This window comes from Papaver somniferum, chromosome 11 (genome assembly GCF_003573695.1).
Source record: "Papaver somniferum cultivar HN1 chromosome 11, ASM357369v1, whole genome shotgun sequence".
NCBI lineage: Eukaryota > Viridiplantae > Streptophyta > Magnoliopsida > Ranunculales > Papaveraceae > Papaver > Papaver somniferum.
In genome coordinates, this window is record NC_039368.1 from 115,549,951 (window position 1) to 115,574,367 (window position 24,417).

The following is a 24,417-nucleotide window of genomic DNA, read 5'->3' on the forward strand; positions in this document are numbered from 1 at the left end:
ATACATGTTATAGGATGGTACTTTTGAATGTTCAAGCAAACATGTCGAAAGCTGCTGATCCATCATTTTATATTTTTCATTCTTTCTCCCTTTTTCATTGAACTACTTATAACTCTTTTGTCTAGGCTTATGGGTTATGACATGATGTTATGATCCAGAGGTATCTATTCTGAACTGCAGTACTTGGACATGTATTTGCTCATACTCTGGGGCATGCGGTACCAAGTTCCAAATGAAGTGGCAGGTCATCTCTTCAATATTGATACTCATCTTCATATTAGCAATCCATGCGATGTTTGCTTTGCTGTGGCTTCCGTGTCAATGGATAATCTTGTTACGTTACTCAGCTTCTGTTGTAAAAGTAGAATTTCTGCCAGGTTAGTAGTTTTCAGTGCGAGTATGAGCAACCTTTCAGGTGTTAGTTACTATCACGACAATGGAAATCTTCAAGTTTTGAGTAAGTTGGATTATAATTTCTGAAACTATTTAATCGAAGTTGGACTATATTTTTGAGGAAGTTGGACTATGACTATGGCGTTCAATGTGACCATGGGTATTGTCTTGAACAAGGAGTTGTTATTTGTAAGATTTGTCCGTGAATGAGTCTTTTGCAACAATACCTGTATTCGCATTTGGCGTAATTCTATTTACTTATGGCATGCACTGATACATATATGTTGTTTTGATTCCTTCTTCCAGCATAAATTTCCTGTTTAAGTAGCATTTTTAATATTTTTACAGATTCAATTAGACATTATGCATGGATGTTTTTTTTCTTTTTGATAAAAGCAAAAATATATGAAAAAAATGGAAACTCAAGAGGTTACATTCTCCAAAAGCTGAAAAATAGTTGACGGGGTATAACAGCTAAGGGAACAGGTTTCATTCGCCTTAATCGGTGATACTAAGGCTAAATCTACGTGTTTTGTTGTTTTGGAATACATTTAGAAGCAAGTTTTTTTTTAACTCTGATAGTCCAAAAAAATTGTGGATTTATGACTTGAAATTGAAACTGAACATGAAATTGAAATCACGCATGGGTTGTAACTAGAAATTGAACATGGGTAATTCATTTTCAATATAAATGTAGGAAATTCATTTTTCTTAGTCCCCCATCTCCATGTTCACCTCGGCAAAATTTTCAAATCTATGGGAAACCCTTTTTTACTGCTCACCCACAAGGCCATAACCCACAAATGATTAGAATACCTAGGGTAAGAAATTCATTAATGGTGTGTTCGGTAGTAGAATTTATAGTTCCGGAGGATTTGTAGTTTCATGGGTTTACGAATTCTAGGAGTCATGTAAATCTTTGGTAAATTTGGCAACTCAATTATCTACTCTATTTTTACACACAAACCTGCCTATTATTTAGAAACGGAAGTAGTATTTTTTTGACTGTAAAAGGACAAAATTTTATTGAAAAATGTCACTAACACAGTGACAAAAAATACAAAATACAATCACCTAGGTATGAATAACAACATCCCAGTTACATATTAAGATTGACAGAGACAAGCCCCTGAAGATGTCAGTACTGATTGCCCATTTAAACAGGGTACATTTAACAGAAGTAATAACCTGCTTGTATCATCTAGAGTCTAGATTTGTTGTTATAACATCTGTCACTATGTTCTCTCCAAATATTCCACCAAATTGCAAAAGGAAGTATGCTCCAAATACGCCCGTATCTTAGCCTACCCTTCTTTTCCCCATTCCCAAAGAGCTGGCTTCACCTTATCAGCAAAACACCCAACTTAGGCCAAAACTATTTAAGAAATAAGTCCAAACCTGCGTAGCAAAATTGCAGTGAAGAAACAAATGTATCTCTGAATTACAAAGAAAACAGTTATCTCCCTGCACAATACCAGCTCTTAGCAGTTTATCTTTAGAGCTTCTCCAATGGTGGTTGTGTGTGTTTCCTAGGTGGCAACACAAACAAGACAACCCCATTCCAATTTTTAGGGAGGAAGAATAATTTATCTCCGATAGTGTTGTTTGTGATATTTTATGGATTAAATATAAATTTTTTTTTAGTAATTTTTAGATTTTATTAGCACTAAAAATGGTTATTTAATATATTGGAATTAATTTAGGTAAGCAAAAGCTTAATAGAATAGCTTGACATTGTTAAGGTGAATGTCTAAAACTAGACATTCACCTTGACAGTGTCAAAAAAAATTTAAACCATGTCATCTTCACATTGATTTAAGAAGTTGGGTTGGAGAAGAATTTTAGAGAAAATGAATGTCTATCCTATGTGGACTTGGACATTTATCTTCACATACATTCCATTGGAGAAGCTCTTAGTTGGTGCTCCACTAAAGCAAAGAGTCCAAACTAAATAATACACTTTCAAAGGCACTTTCGAATTCCATAACCTCTTACAAGGGAATCTTAAGAAGTCATCGGCCTCTAGAGCATCGTTAGCATTTGCAACTGAAAATTTATCACCTGGAGTCCACATTGTCAAGTCATCACCTTCAGTAATATGATTCACATTGTCAAGTCATCACCTTCAATAATATGATTCAAAGGCTCACCAACAATATGTAACAACCGCATAACTTCTCCTAGAAATAATAAATCTTTTAAATTGCACAAATTATATATTTATAGTAGAAATTATCATTTGGTCATAGAAATAATATAAGAGAGTTAGTTTAGTCCTTTTGACCTTGTCAACTGTTTATTTGGTCATTTTTTAAAATATATACTGTTGTTTGGTCCTAAAAATTATTATTTAGTCCCATGATGGACAATATCCACGCGAGATGACGTCATGGATGATATAATTGTCAAATAATAGTGGCTGAAATACCATTTTAATTAGGACCATATATATACTCATTATTAAGAGAGGAGAATCATTTTCACATTTATTTTCTCTCTCCTCTCTTTTTCAAATCTATTTTCTTCCTTCTTATTTTTACTTATGAAGATGTTGAAGACGAGGATAATGATGAAGATGATAATGATGAGACGAGGATGAAAATAATCCTTCTTCTTCCGTTCTTTTCTAGGTTTTTGACGATGAAAACGATGAAGATGATGATGAACGATGAAGTTTTTTTTTTGTTCTTCTTCTCTGCTACTGTTGTTGTTGTTGTTAAAGATTATGAAGACGATGAAGATGATGCAAATTTAAAAAATGAACTCCATTTTTAGATCTTTTTATTAGGTGTTCACTCGAAGAAATGAAATTTGATTTTTGTTGTGTGTTCATGTTAAAGAACGAAATTTATTTTAGATCTTGAATTATTAGGTGTTTCGTTGAAAGAATGAACTCTGTTTTTTATGGATTTTTGTTGTATGTTCATGTTAAGGAATGAACTCAGTTTTATATCTTGAATTATTAGGTGTTCATTTTAAAGAATGAAAAAGTTTGAATTAGTTTGTTTTGGTAGGTATTCATTTTGACGAATGGATTCTGATTTTTGTTCGTAATGATGAACTTTGATTGGGTATTCATTTGAAAGAATGAACTCTGTTTTCAGACTTGATTTAATGGTTTTAATTAGGTTTCGAATGAACTCTTTTTGGTTTATAATAATGAAATTTTTGATATGTGTTCATTTTTAGGGTTATTTTGTTTTTGGTACTCAAGTTTTGACCAACTTTGTTGTTTGGTCTAACATTTGTCCAGCTTGGTGTTTGGTACTTGGAAATGACGTTGACCCGCGTTGACTCGGTTTGACCAGCACCGCCGAGTAAAAAAAATACTAAACAGACTTCAAGGTCAAAACGAGTCCACGCGGGTCAACGTCATTTCCAAGTACCAAACACCAAGCTGGACAAATGTTAGACCAAACAGCAAAGTTGGTCAAAACTTGAGTACCAAAAACAAAATAACCCTCATTTTTAAGAATGAACTCGAATTTATAAAAAGAATTACCAAACACCTGATAGTTCATCAGATAGAATGAACTCCTACTAGAAAATAAGTAGTAAGTTCAGAGTTCGTCAGAGAGCATGAACTCAAATAGTCATGAAAATAAAAAAAACATGGAAATTAATGCTAAATCAGTATGGAAGGATATTTTTGTCCATTTTATATTTTTATAATTATGAACTCAAGTAGTCCTTAACGTAATCATATTATAATAATTTTAAACTCGCATCAGAAACTCGCGAGATTTATCCCGAAAAATTATCCAATGGCAGTCTATCCATCTCTTCTAGCACTAGGATAGGTGCTAGGCAGAGTGGTTATTCTCTCTATATCGGGAGAAATTTCTGAATACAAAGCATCATTTTCTAAGTTAAAATTCCACTCAATCTCTCGGGAAAATTCTAGTTTAAAAAAAACTTATCTCACAAAAGATAGTTCCTCCAAAAAAACATCATCTTCGTTTGGAATCACAATTTGATTGTTATCCTCATCATATGTTCGAGCTTCATCTCATGCGCGTCTCAATCTTATAAGTGAGCTCATTGACTCTCAGACTAAGCACTGTGATGTTAATAGTTTCCCCTAGTTTTTCTCTCATTTACAGATTTAATGTATTTTAACTATTAGGCTCGCACCTTTCAATAGAGATATTTTAAGGTGCGCTGGACAAAACGTGGCTTTTTACGTGTAGCTATACTTATAGACTCTATCTCATCAATATATCATAGATGTACAACGGTAAATTTTTCGGGGGTGATGATACAAAGATCTAAGTTTGTATCTCGTCGTTGGAATGTGGGGATTTTTTCTTTCTTTCTTTCCCTAGAAAATAAGTTCGAAATTTTTTCATCGAGATGTGAGGATTTTTCTTTCTTTCTTTTCCTATTAAAGAAAGGTTCATTGAGATGTGTGGAATTTTATTTATTTCTTTGCATTCTCCTTTATAGAAAAAAGAGAGATTTTGAATTTCCGTCTCAAAATAAATAGCTTTGCATTCTCCTTTATATATTAATAATTGATAAAACCCCCTTTTTGTTAACTCTGATGTTACTGCCCAGTTAAATAACCACGTGCGTTTACGTGTGTCTCATATAAAATATTATATCCTAAATAAAAAAAAGGTGTAATAGATCTGTATCCTAATCTAATAATCCGACAGTCTAAACAAAAAAGAAACTAGATGAACCGTAAAACACCATCGTCATCTTCTTCATTGCCTGCACCACGACCAAGTTCACCATCCCACGATTCTCCACCGCCTCCAACTGAACTAACATCACTTCTCCAAAATACTCTACGAAATTAATGGTTCTGTGATTTTTCTTGGCTGACTATCGAAAAGTAACAAAGGAAATTGGGATGTTGAGAACCATCTGAAGAAAGTCATAGTGAGTTCCTGAATAATCCAAAAATGAAATTCTTAATTAGCTTTATGGCCTTGTTAAGCTAAATAATACTTCTGACATCCATAGACCAAGCTTAGAAAATCCAATTAGTAAATTATACATCAAAAGTAGTTAAATTTATTGGCTTATTTAATCTAATTGAAAGAGTCCATGTTGGATTCCAACTTGGAAAATATAATTAGTGGATCGATGAAATTTCACAGTATGTAAAATTCTATATTGTGATTGCGATTGTGACGCAGTGGAGGAGATTGAGAAAGATGGTGGTGGTCGTAGGGATGGAGGCAGTGGTGGTTACCGCACCGGTACAATTATGTTGTGACATGGAAAAGAAAACAATACAGAGTTAATGTGACACACATGGTTATTTAACTGGATGGTAACAACAGAGTTAACCGAAAAGAGGTTTTACCAATTATTAGTTTATAAAGGGAGAAATGCAAATTAGCTATTTATTTTGAGGGGAACACAAAATCCCTCAGAAAAAAGTCTAGTGATTTGTTTAATATTTAAACAATCTTTCTAAGAATGGATTTACCCTTTGGGTTATGTTTAAAATTCTTCTCGTAATTGTATAAATAAAGCTCACTGAAAGAATCAAAACCCACAGAAAAATTAAATAGACGAGCCACAGGCTACTACTGACGTTGTTTTGCTCGACATTAAATGATCCACCGCTATTGCTTCGTTGCTTGATGATGTCCATTACCACTCACCATCATGCTACTAGTAATGTGGATCATCCCAGCAGTAACATGGATTCAACTAGAAGATAGTGAGTTGAAGTCTGTCCAAGAATTGTCACCTTCTTTGTGGGGAACTCAGCAGCAAATGCAGGAGGAGCAGGGATCGATCCCGGCATACGACTGACTTGTTTGGCAATTGAACCTTCCTATCCCTCCTTGTAGTTAACATCTGCACCAGAGAAAGGAAGGTAATAAATATCATTAATGCATATGGTGGAAAAGCTCGAACTTGAGATATGTTTCATAACTAATTGGTGAACTTATGCATGAGGTTTCTTTTTTTAAATAAGGGTATATTTACCTCGTGGAACCTTTTCCATCTTCTCTGGTTCTTGCATTGAACCCGTATTCTTTTTAGCTGTGTTGATAGTTTTTTTTTTTTACCTGTGTGATAGTTGATACAAATGAGATGCAATGTGCGAGCTATATCCTACAAGGACACTTAGTTTACATACAAATAATTTGAGAATATATATTTTTTTTCTTTTTTCTTGGAAAATGAGTGGTTATATTAAAAAGACAAAGCATCTAATGAAGAAGATGAATATATTTACAGAAACTATGTTTTTTTAATTTACTCAGCTTGCTTCAGCAAACTATCCATGGGTGAATTTCTGGGAGGTTATTCACGATGGGATCTGCAGTGACATCCGTAATCCGAGTCGTCGTGCTATATGCGACATAGAATGTTTTCGTGCAATTAAGAAAGAAAAAAAGTGAGTTTGTAGCTTTGGCCATACAAGCCAATCGATATAGATTGAGAGTTGAAACTGATGCTGAGATGGTAACAAGATTTTTGACTGAACGACAAAGATGGAAAAATATGACTTTTCCTCTCGAAAAATATTTCAAAATTCTTAAGGTGTTGAACAGTTTCATCCCTTTAAAACCAATGTAAAATGTTTCAAAATTCGAAGCTAATGTAGTGCGTGCAAAATGTTTAATTTTAAATATGTGCCATTTCATCTAATACGGATCATCGTACTTTTAAAACCAAAATTACAAATGTAACATAATTAAAAATTACAAAAAATCTCTCTAACGTCGCTCATGTTGTGTTCTTCCATTGTTATCTTCTGAAGTCAAGAAATATGCAAAAACTGGGAATAGACCCGGGATAGACCTAATGGACAACATATTAAGCAAATTTCCATAAGGATTAAGATGTTTGCTTTTGTGGTGGAGGCGGTGTGACATTGTAGCAATCATTTGGGTTGTAGCGAGAGAATGATGATGAAATGCGCCTAGGATCTATCAGAATTACTTGAGGTTGAGATACAGACACAGTTTGTGGTGAAGAATTGTGTCGTATGTGTAGTGAAAAAGAACTTTTTCGCACTTGTGTTTCTCCCACAATCGTTTCTTCACAATCGTTCCATGATCTGATATTTCTCCTGGTGGAACCGGAAGACTGTGACCGCCGCCCATCATCATTTACAGTTGGACTCAATCCAAAATTTTTGTGCTCGTGCCATTTATGACACACATTCAAGTGTATAACCTCCATTTGTTGATTCTTCCGATGCAAATCGTTCAGTTGGTTCCGCGTCTCTTTCTTACTAGCATTGATATTGTAGTAAGGATATTCACGTTCCACAACTTGTGAAACAACGTGGATCGTGGTTCGATCACCTTGTGAAGTAATACTTGTCATCTCCCAATGAATTTCGTGCATATTTGACGAAGATGATGAAGAACTTGCACCCGTGGTGGTAAGTCATAAAGCATGGCTCTTTTGGAGGTGGCTGGCTAGGAACGATATTTGCATCATCGGACAGGCGTGTTGACCATGGGAAATAAGACCCATAAATGTGCATGTTCTGTGTCCTAGTTACAGGCTTCGGAATCGACTCGTATCAGGTGACATACTCCATTTCACTAATATCAGTCTGCGTATTTAGTTCACACCTCGCCCAACGGTTATTCTCAACCGATCAAAATATGATCCAGAGGTTTGCATCTGTTGTGGAGGTTTAATTGCAATTACATATACACCTTTGATAAAGAGGGGGTACAACAACCACACCCACTATATCGCTTAACAATATGTATGGACTAACTCCAATATACTTTCAAGATAATCAACTAGACTCAATCTTAATAAAGTATTTGAAAGAGTTATATTATCTCGATCTCTCGATTTAATCCTCTCTCAAGAAAATAGAAATCTGCGATTCTGATTAAATATAAGAGAGATAACTTGGATGGTACCAAAAACCAATATCCAAGGGTCAATCAATGTAAATCAACAACCAAAAGGTCGGATATTCTAATTGATTGAACTAAAGCACAATCTGTGATATTTCAATTATATAACAAAATATAATGCGGAAAAAAAATAACACATACACCAGAATTTTGTTAACGAGAAAACGGAAAATGTAGAAAACCCCGAGACCTAGTCCAGATTGAACGCACACAGTATTAAGCCGCTACAGACACTAGCCTACTACAAAATAACTTCGGTTTGGACTGTAGTTGAACCTCCATCAATCTCACACTGATCCAAGGTACAATTATGCTCCTACGTCTCTGATCCCAGCAGAATACTACGCACTTGATTCCTTTAGATGATCTCACCCACAACTAAGATTTGTTACGACCCAAAGTCGAAGACTTTAATAAAAAAATCTGTATCACACAGAAAACTCTACGGTAATAGATAAATCTGTCTCCCACAAAAATACCTAAGAATTTTTATAGGAACCAATTGATAAACCAGACTTATATTCCCGAAGAACAGCCTAGTATTATCAATCACATCCTTCCTCAATGTCATTTAGGCATCGTTAAAATGCCGGTATGAACGTCCCAATGCACCGGCAAGAGGATGACGGTAGCATTGAACCAAGGTGGACCATTTTTGTCAGATACCTTCCGCAAGATAATAGACATGAGTGTACTGATGGACGTTGATCATGAAACATACTTGGGGACAAATTTGCATACTTCAGATCTTCAACAAAGGAGACTTGTGCAAAACATTAGTATCATCGTGAAGTTCTTCAGCTTCCTCATCGTCAAGTTCTTGCAACCTCCTTCGGTACATTTCTTGTTGTAATCTAAACCGATTCATAATAACATTCCTCTCTTCATTGGATCTCGATGATTATGAAATTTAAAATTGAGAATATAGAAAACGAAATTGGTGAAATACATGAAGAAATATGTGTGAGTAATCTGTAGAAATATAAGGACGTATATATAGGAATCGACAGGGGAAATAGTCGTTGCATAATACCTACTGATCGATAACCTTACTATCGCCAGCGATATTATTTACATCGCGCGTTGGAAAGTATGATGCCATCGATATTCTGAATATCGTTGGCGTTATTCATAATATCACCCACTAAAAAGTCTGTTGGCTAGTGTTTTTCCATAGTGGCACAATTGGATTGCCATGCCATCTGGTATGTCAAACCAATATTTTTATGCTTTCCCGGGCTCCATTTCTTCTTGGGCGTTCTTCTATGTACCCTCACAAATACTAATGATACCCATTTATCTGTGTACCCCCAAATTTGATCTACATACCTCATCATTTGTTTTAAATTTTTATACCCCCATGAAACAAAAACACAAGCCCATATCTTTTTCTTCCTACGGAATTTCAGTTTAGGGGTAGTCTTTTTCTTGACTAGAGAGAGTTTGATCTTTGAATCCCTGGAAGAAATCACACTCAATTTTGGATTATCAATAAATAAGGATTAGTTCGATCTTTTACGCCAACAAATTTTGTTTTTCAATGAGATATTGGGTTTGATGTTTAATCGGAGAGAAAAAAAATAGAAAACATGGCTAATAAATAGGTTTGTTGATAAATCGTTCCCATACTCTATAAAAGACGACGTGCAGAAACCCTTTACAACCCTAAATAACTTGTAACAGAGGCACAAAGATGTGAATAGAGATATATGAAAGATAAATTGTATTTGTACTTTGATTGCAGAATGTAATTTGTAGAAATTAAGATTATATAAACAGGGTACAAAGGAAACTGTGATTGGGTAGTTATGGTCTCCTTAATCAAATGTAATTAGCTGCGAGTTCTCGATTACATATTAACTTTTATAACACAGTTCTTGGATTGGGATGTATTTTTGTAATTTTTTCTTTGCTTGTCAACTACCTTCTCTTCTCATCAGGAAAAAAAGAAGTGATCGAGAAGTGACTCATTTGTTTTATAGCTTCTCTTGATTATGGTTTAGCCATTTTAAGGAGAGGAATACTTAATACTTTATTCTTCGTCTAGCTAAGTTTAAAAAGGGTGGTTGTGGATTAGATTGTTTCGCTTGTCAACGGCTTTGTTGATTTTGTTGCAACAGGAAATTTAAATCTTATAGGCAGTGGAAAATTCATGAGCAGTGAAAGATATTAAATTAGGAAAACACGACATCAGTTTCTACCTTTCGGCTCAATATGAAGATTTCATTACCAGATTCTATTAAACTATTGCTATCATTTTACAGAGGGTACCGGTATCAATTTTTTTTAAAAATTAATGATTTTATTATCAACCAAATTCTAACTAACATAATTAACTAACTGGAGTATCGTTAGTTTTTTTTTGGGTATATAAAAGAACACCCTTAGTATTTTTAATAGGAAAGATAACAGTGATGCATGGCCAAGGTTTGCAAGATAGGACTTCTATAAAGTATCTACCGAAATTGAGGGGAAGCTTGAAACTCTTTCAAGCGATCAGGTAAAAATATATTCCTATTATAACTGGATGAAACCAGTTACATCTTATATTGATTTAGTTTATATTCATTTTTAAAATTCTATACCTATTATAACTGGATGAAACCAGTTACATCTTATGTTATTAATGGATGAAAACCTTAAAACTAAATTACATCCTGTGTTTTTGTGGATGAAACCCAGTTACATCATGTGTTATCATATGATGAAATCAGTTACATCCTGTTTTAACTGAAATAAAAAATAAATGTTTTTGTGTTTACAGTTTGTTGATTTTGTTGGTAGTTGGAGTGAAGAGGAGAAACAGTTATGCTTGTTTGATGAGGAAGAAGAAAACAAAGATGAAGATGATATTTCCAAGTTGAAGAATGAACTAGAAGAGAAGGACAACATTATCCGTCACTTGAATGCCGAGTTAGAAGCAAGGAATGTTGAGTTGGAATCAAAGGATGTTGAGTCTGAAGCAAAGGATAAGATAATCTCATACTTGAAAAGTCAAGTGGAAGCCTTGAAAGGACAACTCAAGCCTCAACCGGGAACTCCGCAAGCTACACCTCTTGATATTATTGTTCATAATACATCTGAGAACTACTTCAATCTAAAAATCACTCAAGAGATAAACAAACTAGTGGAGGGATTTGTTCCTGAAGATGCTAGCAAGGTAGGTGAAACCAGTGGAGCCGTAAATCCAGAAGCTGACGATATTCTCGAAGCGGAAACTGTAGCAACAGAACCTCTAGCAGAAATCAACGAAGAATAAATTGTCGTAGCAGAACCTCTGGCAGGTATGAATCAAATTGGATCAATTAAGAGGAGAGTGAAGAACGTATATAAAAGTACTAGACAGAATAAGTTTGTAACAGATGAGGATGAGCGTGCAGAGAAGAAGCATAAGGAAGATAAGTTGAAGAAGTTAACAAAGAACAACAAGTTGTGGAAAAATTACTTGAGTGGCGGAGAAAGATCGTTTGAAGCCCAGTTAATAAAGGGGTACTTTGGAACTGGAAACTTAAGGTACATATAAACATTTTTTTTTTCATTCTACTGCAAGTGTTTTTGTGAAAGTACTGCTAAGTTTAAGCTTTGATGTATCTTGTTTCATCATGTTAGAAAAATGAAACTTATGTGCTTATATGAAATTAGATGAACTTGTATAAATACAGCGACTGCGTTTGGAAAAGCAATAGAGGTGTATGCATCGTTGGAGAACACATCCAGCAACTTGTTTTCAATCACCCATTGGTGAACACTATTTTGGGGTTCAAAATGGAAAAATGGAGACAAATGTTTCAATATGGCGGTGATACTAAAGGATACTTAAAATCAATCTTTCTCAGCGCTCTTGCATGGGTAAGTATCTTTCTTAGCACGCTTGCATAGGTAAACATGATTTAAAACCTGATAAATATTTGAACCTTCATTTTATAATGAAAGAACTAAGTTGTGCAATTTATTTTTTGCTTGATGTCATTGAGGGAAATGAGATAAAGGCTGCAAAGATGATAGATGCTGAAATGGATGCTATTGATGTTGATACGCATCACTTGTTTATCCCGATGATGAACGTAGAAGAACATTTCACGTTGCTTCACTATGACATCCATGACAGATCTTGGACACACTACAATTCTCTCCTAGGTTCTTCAAACTATTTAAGGGATGCTAAATAATGGCGGAAAGAGTAACTCACCTCCTTAGCATTCGCCTTGAAAGTACTAGTATGGATGATATTGATGTGGTCGTGAAATCAGGTTGTCCACAACATGGCGAAAGGTAGGTCATTAACTCTTTGAACTAAAATTATAACATACAAGCTGAAACTAAAACGAAGTTTGAACCGACATTAATTTTTTTTTTTCTTGATCGGTCAACTGACATCACATATTCATTTGTCTTGCAATCCTGATTCTTTATTGTATGTTATCTACTTCATGGAATGGGCAATGACAAACGGTTACTCCTGGAGAGAAGATACTCTTTAAGAGAAGATGGGCACAAGACGAATCGATCTCGCATATGAAATCCTAAGTGATGAGAATAGTTGCTGGAAAGTTTGATGTATTTAGGTTGTTTAGAATTTTTTTATTAATGTAGTTCATTTGGAAGTAATTTTTTTTTGTTGAACCATGTCTTCGCCTACATTTGTGATCCGTGGATTCGTCTTATTTAAAATATGAACTTTTTTACTGAAAAATGCCCATACTTCAATTTCTTGATAGTTGTGTTTGAATATGCTGGATGAAACCAGAATGATTACATTTTTTTTGTCAGAATATGAAAGATGAAACCAGTTTCACCCTGGCAAAAAAATCTCATTTTTTCAAGAATATGCAGGGTGAAACTGGTTACATTATGTATAAAACTATTTTCAGAATGTAGAGGTTTTAAAAAAAAAATTGTCAGAATATGAAAGATGAAACCAGTTTCACCCTGGCAAAAAAATCTCATTTTTTTCCAGAGTATGCAGGATGAAACTGGTTACATAGCCTGTAAAAACTGATTGCATTCAAGTATTACAATGAATCAAGATTGTAAAACTGAATACACTATAAGATATATACTATAAAACTGAAGAGAAATATGTTTTTATGAACAAAAAAACAATTTAAGGTAGATACTAGTTGCTCAAATATAATTCAAGGTAAATGAATCTTAAATGTGCAACAAGAGGCTGCAGAGAAGAATAAACTAATAAAGAAATCATAGTAAGACGCTGCAAAAGAATGAAGGATGGAGATGTTCTTAAGCTGGTTTTTAACGTTGCTTTTTTGTGGGAGGATGAGGACATGTCATCTTGTTATAATGTGTCTGAGTATGGAAGTTACCGCATGTAATTGGTCTCTTGAATGCGCTTGCGCTACCAGTGTTAGAAATCCGCTTCGTCTTCGGCCTACCAAGTTTTTTTCCTAGGACAGTTGGTGGGTACACGAGCTCTCCAGTAGAAACATTAATAGGCTTGTCGTGATCAGTAATGGGCTTGATAGGACGATCATACGAAGCACGGAAGCTGAGAATGCTGAAATACGGGTTAATGTACTCATAAACATTGATGTTAGCTGAGACCATACACGCAATAGTGTGAGCACAAGGGAACTGCTCCGTAAACCAAACCCTACAGCTGCAGTGAAACTTTGCAATATTAACAACATGATTGTACTTTCCATCAGCTACTTCCCACTCCATGTCACCAGACTTGATTATTATCCACTGAGCACCAACACGAATGGAAGCCTGCACTTTTTTCTCTAGACTGGGACAAATGAATCCTTTATACGTCGCACCTTCGACTTCTTTTCAATCATCTGATTCATTATCTTAAGTCTAATCCAGTTAACTAGTGTTGCAATAGGCATAACTTTTCGCATTCCTAATCCAAGAGTTGAAAGACTATACAGTGTTTGAACACATGTCGCCATAACGACAACCTTCACAATGTGCATTGGACCAACATTCCACTGGAAGTTCACTCAAGAATTTGTGAAGACCATCACATCCCATATCTTTCAACTTTTGCATACCTTCACGAAAGCCTTCATGCGTTGATTATTAGAAACATTGTTTAAACAAATCCATTGCAGCACCATGCTCTCCCTTTTTCTTGTTGGTCTTACTGCGGACATTTTTCTTCAAATGCTGGTAACACCAACCATGATAGAAAGTTGGAAAAACATCACGAATCCCTTGGATCAAACCCTCATGGCGATCCGAAATAATAGTTAGTACACGAGGACCCAAGATAGTTTTTAATTTCTCCAAGAACCAATGCCAATTGTCAATAGTTTCACTTGTAACGATACCGTATTCCACATGAAATATTCCTACAGAAAACACAAAACAAACACAAAGAAATAAAGAAAAAACATTAAACTGACTGAAACTGTTATTGTACAGAATGAAACCAGTTTCTTTCTCTAATCTAACTTCACCAATTAAAAACGAAACTGGTTTCATCTATAATCTGACATCAAAAAAGTTCTGAATTTCTTTCAGATTTATAATCTGACATCAAAAATGAATATAAACAAGAAGACATACCATTATTCGCATTCTTCCCGGTAGCCTCCATAACACAACCCCTAAATTTTCCAGTTAGGAAAGTAGCATCCAAGAACAATACCGGGCGATATTACTCGAAACTCGAGATGCAAGCATAGAAGGATAAGAACAAACTCTTAAACTTGTCCCTTTCAATAACTAAATCAGCCCGACTTTCGGGATCGCTTTTCTTCACGGCTTCACACCACCAAACCAAGTCAGTGTATGATTGAGCGTCATCTCCATACAATTCCTTGAAACATAATTCTCTCCCAGCATGCGCCTGATCATATCTCAATGTTAACCCATAATCACTTTTGAAATCATTAACAATATCCCTTCATTTCTTGTTGGGATTATGTTTGATCTGATCAAATATTAAGCTCTTGACAAGTTCGCGCATAACTGGATAATCCTTTGTACCGTCACTATAACCAGCACAACATGTATGTTCACAATTATAGATTTTGAGGAATAAATGACCCTTCACATTGTAAGTCTTCCGAGCTACATGAAACTTCCAGTTGCAATTCAATTTTCTCCTTGTAACAACACTCCAAAAATACCGTTCTGTATTGCTCTTGATTACTCTGACCTTGCGACCAAAAAAATGGTTATATTTCTCAACAACTATACGAGCTTCATCTCGTCCTCCATAAATATCTTGACCAACACCTTTGATAATAAACTCCCATTCAGCCGCCTTGCAAGATCTTTTAACTGCCATCTTTCCATTGAATGCACGTTCTTGAGACATGGGGATATCTTGAGACGAAGCAAGTTCTTGAGACAAAGCAAGTGACTAATCTGAGATATTGTCTTTACCTAAAAGCAACCGCGTCATTGTAGGTTTACGAGTAACTTTACTGTTGTTCGGAAGATGACGAGGAGTAAGCAATTGATCTGTGCTAGGGTCTGATGCAAAACGAAACTCGCTCATTGTAGGTTCATGAAAAAAATAAGGAACACGAAGAGGAACACGTTCAAATAAACTAAGCTTCAATAAAGACAACTGCTTAAAAATACACAATGATAAGAAATACTAAAGCTTCACATCATTGTCAATAACATTGCTTCTCCCCTCATGCTCAAATACAAACTAAATTGAGTCCGGTGAAATGTTATTCCAATAAGAACAAACATGCGACTTCAACTCATCAACTGTTGACTTCACATTAACATGGTATGGACATGCATCTGTATCCCGGATAACCACACAAAGAAAATGACGATCCATCTACAAAGGAATATATAAAAAACATTTATGAATCTAGATGTATTCAATTGAAAATAAAAAAAATAAAGACAAAACCAAATGAAACAAACAGATTGACTAAAAATAAAGGATGAAGCTAGTTCCATCTTGCTTTAAAAAACTGGAAAATAAATCAACTAGCTTAGCCTTTACCATCAGGTACATTCACTATTGGTGTAAGACAAACTAAACTAGTACAATAACCTATTAGTTATAATAGTTCATTCGAGGATTCCATACATCGTGCTGAGTTCGGTAGAATTGTAGGAATCCAGACATCGTGCTGAGTTCGGTAGAATTGTAAGCTAATACTCATACCAATTGATTACAGTAACCTAGTACTCATAATCATCATACCATCTAGAGCTTTATTCTATGCAAAAAAAGTAATCCAATACAATGACTGATGCTAGGACAATTACTTACCTAGAAAAGCAGTACATCAACCCAAAATTGAAAATACTATTTCAGTTCATATCAAAATTAAACTGACAAAACTAATCACTGTAAATTCTAATATGAAACTAAACCCAAAATTGGTTTAATCAATTTGGTTTGAATATAATAACATAAGAAACATCCATGATGATATTATACCAATAAAGTTCGAGACATAACAAATACATTCATCACGTTCAGAATCATCAACTAAACCCAAAATTGGTTATTAGTAAAACCACGGATAATCAAAATCAACAACTAAAACCAAAAATTAACAAAAATCCCATAATAAAAATTGCTAGAGAAACTTCTAAATCGACAAACACAGATAGGAGTTACAACAATTAGACCGAAACCAAATCAAAATTATATCAATTGAACTTCAAACTTACTGATTCGATGATATTAGATGATTTGAAAGTACAGTATTCTAAACTTCGAATCCAATCGTTAATCACCATATATTGAGCTCCCATATCTGAAAGAGAAAGGAAAATTGCTCTGAAGAAAAGGGAAAATCGCTCACAGTTTGAGGAACAAGCTATTATAATTTCTTAGAAAAATTCTGTTTGAAAAAAGGGTTTAAAAGGTTAGGGGTATTTTAGGTAAAATATATTATTTTATTTTTCCTGGGTGAAATATCCAAATTGGAAAATTGAACATTATATTTCTGATTTTTGGTCATATAAACAGTATAAAAAGCTATAAATCTATTTCACCCAAGAATTGTTTGTTTTGGTCTTTTTGACCAATTTTGTGTTTTTTTTTTAAAAAAAATGGTACCCCTCAAGATATGAATAGTAAGGCAAATTTCACTTCCTCTAAATAAGGGTATATTTACCTCTTGGAACCTTTTCCATCTTCTCTGGTTCTTGCATTGGACCCCTATTCTTTTTAGCTGTGTTGATAGTTGTTGTTTTTTACCTGTGTGATAGTTGATACAAATGAGATGCAATGTGCGAGCTATATCCTACAAGGACACTTAGTTTACAGACAGATAAATTGAGAATATATTCTTCTTTTTTTTTTTTGGAAAATGAATGGTTATATTAAAAAGACAAAGCATCTACGAACATTTACCTTTTTATTTTAATTTAATTTTAATAATTATTTGTCTTCGAAAGAAACCTCATTAGGTTTCGTACAAAGTTTATTTGGCAACCAAGCGACAAGCTGGGAACAAACTTATTTTTTAATAGCAGCACCCGGTCTATGAAAAAAACCACCTACACCATTATCAGAACAATTCTTCAAACGTTTAAAAAAACATATAATATCTTCACTAAGAGCAGTTCCTATGGAATGAACAAACTTCAAGTTTGTTCATTTTTCTCCCACTATGGACTCAACAAAAATGAAAAATGGATGTTCAAACCAACAAATTTGTCGGTTTTCTCATTGAGTTGGATCACTTAGCGCGCGCCTGTTGAAAGACCGTGCGAGCTTGCCAAACACGCTGGCGTTTGAGTCAAGAACACTTGCACTTGTGCCAAAGCTCTGGATCTTGTAATACCAACGCCCGCTTTTACTCCACACGCCAGCGTTGTTCATGAAAGCACCGAGTTTTTCATAGAAACGCTAACAGCTGAATCTGCCGGCTTAGAACTCTTATGATCTAACACATATAATTTTTGAGTTATATAAATACTATCCATTTCAATTCCAAATTCACATTTGTACTCTTCTCTGAGCTTAAAAAAATTCTTCAACTTCAACAAATTTTTCAATTATTGAATTTTTCAATTTTGGATCATGTCTCGGCCCTTGTTAGTTCAGCGCGCTTCGTATATTAATGAAGAAGATGAATCTATTTACAGAAACTATGTTTTTTTATTTACTCAGCTTGCTTCAACAAACTATCCATGGGTGAATTTTTGGGAGGTTATTCACGACGGGTTCTGCAGTGACATCCGTAATCCGAGTCGTCGTGCTATATGCGACATAGAATGTTTTCGTGCAATTAAGAAAGAAGAAAAGTGAGTTTGTAGCTTTGGCCATACAAGCCAATCGATATAGATTGAGAGTTGAAACTGATGCTGAGATGGTAACAAGATGTTTGACTGAATGACAAAGATGGAAAAATATGGCTTTTCCTCTCGAAAAATGTTTCGAAATTCTTAAGGTGTTGAACAGTTTCATCCCTTCTTCGAAGCTAATGTAGTGCGTGCAAAACGTTTAATTTTAAATATGTGTCATTTCATCTAATTCGGATCATCATCCTTTTAAAACTAAAATTACAAATGTAACAGAATTAAAAACTACAAAAAATCTCTCTAACGTCGCTCATGTTGTGTTCTTTCATTGTTATCTTTTGAACTCAAGAAATATGCAAAACCTGGGAATAGACCTGGGATATACCCAATGAGAAACATATTAAGAAAATTTCTATAAGGACTAGGCGATTGGAAATCACTATGCGATTGTTGGAAAGCACTCGGTGCACTCGGTCCTCCAAGAATATAAGATGTTTGATGTTGTGGTGGAGGCGGTGTGACATTGTAGCAATCATTTGGGTTGTAGGGCGAGAATGATGATGAAATGCGCCTAGGATCTATCAGAATTACTTGAGGTTAGGATACAGACACAGTTTGTGGTGAAGAATTGTGTCGTATGTGTTGTGAAAAAGAACTCTTTCGCACTTGTGTTTCTCCCATCATTGTTTCTTCACTATCGTTCCATGATCTGATATTGCTCCAGGTGGAACCGGAAGACTGTGACCGCCGCCCATTGGCAGGTCCGGAAAGGCGTATAAATTTGGTGCAATGGAAACGGGCCTACAGTAATACCGCAAGTGCACGGTCGTCAGTTGTAGCTCGTGCAAGTACGGGTCGATCCACAGAGATCGGGTGTGTTTCGGAAGTGTTTTAGCTAATTGGGTTTCTAGTTTGCTTTGGGCTTAGAAGCCTTTTGGCTTAGATGGGGCTTTGAGTACTAGTGGGTTTGAATGCCCTTTGAATGAATTGGGCTTAGTGGGTTTGTTAAAAATAAAATGAACTGAGCTTGGGCTCAGTTATCTTTGAAGTGCAAATGGGCTTTGGTTCTGGAAACTGGTTTGAGCGTTGGGCTTAACAATTCACTTGTGAGTTGGGCTTAGTAGTGAACTAGGCTTTGGCCTTAACTGGGCTTCAGAGGCTTTTGGGAGTGAACTGAGCTTTGGGCTCAGTTGGTTGGGCCTTTAGCCTTTGGTTTCACTGAATTGGACTTGGGCTCAGGAGTGAAGTGAGCCTTGGAGCAAAGCAAGCAGCAGCTATGCAACAACCACAGAAGAGAAGTCAGTATTGCAACAGCAGCACAAGGCAAGGAGTGGCAGTAGCAGTGCAAGAAAGACAGTGGCAGGAAGCAATGCAGCAGTGCTGCAGGGCAACAGAGGAAGAGCTGCACAGAAGAAGCAGATGCAGTAGAAGAAATGCAGTAGCAGCTGCAACTTGGCAGCAACATCTGCAGAAAGGCAGCAGTGCAGTAACAACAGAGCTGCAGCAACAGCTGCAGCTGCTTAAGCAGTGAACAAAAAGCAAGCAGGAGTGCAAGTAGAATGTACAAGCATTGGAAAGACTAAACAGCAACAACAGAACACAAAGGCAAAACAAAATGACACAAAGGATGAACCAAGGCCTAAGGCCAAGGGCAGTGATGTGAAGAAAATAGCAAATGAAAGAAAGAAAACAGTGAACAATGGAATGATTCTAAACATGAAAAAGAGCAAAACAAATCAGTGAAGACAAGAAGATGAATTCAACTGATCATGCCAATTCTTCCTTACAGCAGGTAAAGGTAAGGTTCAAGTCTGCCTTTTACCTAAGGTGTTTCACCAATGGATAGTTGAATCACAACTGATGTGTCAATCCTAAGCACTAAATGTCTGACTAAAGCACAATTAGTCAAAGAATCTGACAATGTCAATAAGGTATGAGTTGTGGTAATATCACATAGTTTTATCCTAACTACAAAGCATACATGATATGCACTGTGAGAGTAAAATGTGGCTTACCTTGATTCAATTTTATCCTAAAACATTTCACACATCTAAGAATGACATGAACAAGACACTAACAGGAACAAGACACTAACAGGAACAATTGAAAATTGCACATTAACAGTAACAAGACACTAACAGCAACAAGACACTACAATGAACAATTGAAATTAGGCTAACCCAAATTGGGTGGAAACTTGGATAGTCCAAGAACAGTTTTTACATCTCACATCACTTCCCTTTTATACCCAAATTATCAAATTAGGGTTTACACACATTTTCCCCAAAAATATCAATACACAGTACAATTAGGGCTTTTTTAAATTACACAAAATTTACTTACAAACTCCCAAAATTTGCTCGACCCATGCCTCCTCTAGTCCTTGTTGCTCTTCCTCTGCTCCTATTGTCCCCTAATTTCGAGTTATTTTACTCACCCCAAAACCTAGGGTTTCAGAGGTTGTGAGATGAAGAAAATAACTAGGCTAGGGTGTTGTCGGTGAAGAGATGGTAGTGGCAGTGATGGAACTGGTGGTGGTGAAGGAAACGACAGCGACAGAGGGGGGAGGTGGTGGAGTTGCAGAGCTCTGCAACTGTCGGGTGAAGGAGATGAAGTTTTGGGAAGGAGGGAGTGTTTGGGTGGTAGTATAGGGTTTGGTGCTAGGGTGTGAAGCGGGATTATCTGAAGTTGATGAGCAGCGATCTGGTCCGTAGGATGTGACGATGGTAGGTAGATCGGACGTCTAAGAGAGAAGCAGTTTGTAGCGACCGTTGGATGCGGAACACAACGAAGTCAACGGTGCTAGATTAGGTTAGGTGCTGTAGTGTTGGGCGGAACCATCAGGATTTGATGCACAGTGATGAGGTGACCGCTGGATTCAACTACCATCTAATCTGAAGGCTTGGAATTTCAGCGCTGTGGTGCTCGGCAGAGACTTCAGATTTTGATGCTCTATGAAGGAGCTACCGTCGGATGCTCCTGAGAACTGATCTGATGGCTGAGAACGGATGCGCTTTTGTGTGTAGAAAATGAGGTTGTGCGCACCATTCTTCGCGGCTTCCTCGCGTAATTTCTCCCGGCTTTTCACTACTTTTCTGCTCTTTTCGCTCCGCACTTCATCCAGATTTTATTTGTTACCTAAAAATGCAAAATTAAGTAAGAAAAATATTTATTCTTGAAAACAATGAAAATACAGAATATGGGATAAAATGTAGAATTAATGCATAAAAGATGAGTTAAATGCCAACAAAAAGGGATAAATATATACAATATTTGGCACTCATCAAATACCCCCAAACCTGAATTTTACTTGTCCTCAAGTAAAACAAAACTAAGGAAATCCTAACTATACCACTGTCGCTGGTCTCTCGAATGCATTTAGCGTATGCACTAAGCCTTTTAAACCACTAAGTGTCCCTAGTGGACGAGTTGAAGTCTCGTGAAGGTTTGCTTAGAACGTACCTACAAAGTTCTAGGTCAAAATATAAGCTCAGATTCCATCAAATGTGACATGTGCAAAACAGTTTAAGCTCACAGCAAAATGGAGATGTCAATCTAGCTATCAAAGGCACAATCCTAGCACTGATAACAAAAAAAGGACATGTGATAAGAGTGTAAAGTGTATCTACACATGTGTAAAGAAAGATCTGAAGTTATGACTACTAATCACCAAGAGATAGTTTCTCAGGCTAAGAACTGAGGTCGAAATCTAGCTAGCTGTCCGGACTTTACGAGAATTGTGAATGAGTTGGAGGTATTTCACAATTACTCGCGTTGTACATCAATGACATACACCCTTCCTTGCTTATTACAATGAAACAACAAAATGACTATTTACATGACTCTTATTTACATTGACTATTCTCTTTTTATTTTTGGAACAAGAGATGATGGAATTGATAAATACTTGATTTTTTTTTTTTTTTTTTTTTTTTTTTTTTTTTTTTTTTTTTTTTTTTTTTTTTTTTTTTTTTTTTTTTTTTTTTTTTTTTTTTTTTTTTTTTTTTTTTTTTTTTTTTTTTTTTTTTTTTTTTTTTTTAACAAGGAAACACTTTTGATACATAACAAGAAGAAACAAAAAATTACATGACACTTTGCAAGAGGTAGCCCTTTTTGATGCACCCAGTTAAATTCGATGGTTGTCTTTCTTAATGTAACCTCCACCTTCTATCCCAACCAACCAAAGAACAAGCTAGTCAAGTTTCGTTCAGTATTCTAAAGTGATTGGCAATCGTAACTTCCTATCCAACACCTTGAAGATCGAGGCCATACATGTATTGGTAGATCGTGCGCGTGCAAATTTCTTATCACTATGTGAATTGTGCTAGAATCAGGGTGCCTAAATATCTAGACTAAGACTCCTAATAATAATACATATTTGCACAAGAGTCAACATTTCAAGGTAAATGAGCTCCATTTTTTTATGATTTTTCATTTCATTTTTTAATTTTTTTTGAATTTTTGAATTTTTTCAAAAAGATGGAGTTTTGTTTTCAATTATAGCAAATTATCATGGCATCTACTCTATACCCCCAAACCTAAACTAAACATTGTCCTCAATTTGATTTGATTTTGATTTGATTTGATTGATAATGATATGCCTATTCTTCTACCTGAGTCACAATTTGGTGGCCTTCCACCCAACCTAGATTTGGTTTGTGCCAATATTGTAAAACCAATTCTAGGTTGGGTGGAAGGCCACCAAATTGTGACTCAGGTAGAAGAATAGGCATATCATTATCAATCAAATCAAAATCTTCTAACTCATCTACACATGTCACATCATGCTCACAATCATCACTCACATTGGCAAGTTCACACTTAGAATCATCAACATCATCAACAGATTCATTCTCATGCATCGGCAAATCAGGAGAAATATCACAATGTGACCTAGGTAGAGAATCAGACACATCAAATATATTTTCATGCATATTAGTGTCTACAGAAGATTCAACTATTCCTATGTCATGTTCATCTTCACAGAATAATTGTACGAATCCCATGTCAATATCAAAATCATATGAATTACAATGAGTATTAGAAAAAACAACATTCATGAAGGTCGAGGGCGAGAAGCCATATGTTATTGAACCAACAGGTTCCACAATATTTTCATGGCCAAAAACTTGGCAGGCCAGGAAATGTGTATAAAAATGATGCAATGGAAACGGGCCTACAGTAATACCGCAAGTGCACGGTCGTCGGTTGTAGCTCGTGCAAGTACGGGTCGATCCACAGAGATCGGGTGTGTTTCGGAAGTGTTTTAGCTAATTGGGTTCCTAGATTTGCTTTGGGCTTAGAAGCCCTTTGGAAGTGTTGGGCTTAATGTACTATTGGGTTTGAATGCCCTTTGAATGGATTGGGCTTAGTGGGTTTGTTAAACATAAAATGAACTGAGCCTGGGCTCAGTTATATTTAAAGTGCAAATGGGCTTTGGTTCTTTGTTTAAGCTTTGGGCTCAATCTCACCTGAACAGTGAAATGGCCTTTTACAGTAATTGGGCTTGGTATTTGAGAGTTGGGCTTTGTTTCAGTGAGCTGATTTGAGCTTTGGGCTCAGCAGTTCAACTATGAGTTGGGCTTAACAGAGAACTAGGCTTTGGCCTTGACTATGAATTTGACTTGGGGCCTTACTGAACTGGGCTTTGATTTTGGTCTTACAGTTGGGCTCAGATTGTGCTCTGGGCTTTTGGAAGTGAGCTGTGGAGAGCAAAGCAATCAGCAGCAATGCAACAGCCCAGAGAAGTGGATTGGCAGCGGCAGCTGCAGAGAGGCAAGAAGCAGTGCAGCAGGCACCAGCAGCAGCAACCTGGTAGAGTAACAGGCACCAGCAGCAGCACACCAGAAGAAGTGGCAGCAGCACAGAAAATGCACAGCAGTGCAGTAACAACAGAGCTGCAGCAGCAGCTGCAGAAAGGCAGCAGCAACAGAAGAATTGCAGCAGGGAAAGCAAGTAAGCA

At 35.9% G+C, this 24,417-nt stretch overlaps 1 protein-coding gene across 3 annotated transcripts in view; it reads left to right on the forward strand.

Annotated features, from left to right (window-relative positions):
* The window catches only part of LOC113322988 (SMR domain-containing protein At5g58720-like), a 50,447-nt gene that overhangs the window by 1,115 nt on the left and 24,915 nt on the right, over positions 1-24,417 (forward strand). The gene's annotated exons all lie outside the window — the stretch shown is intronic.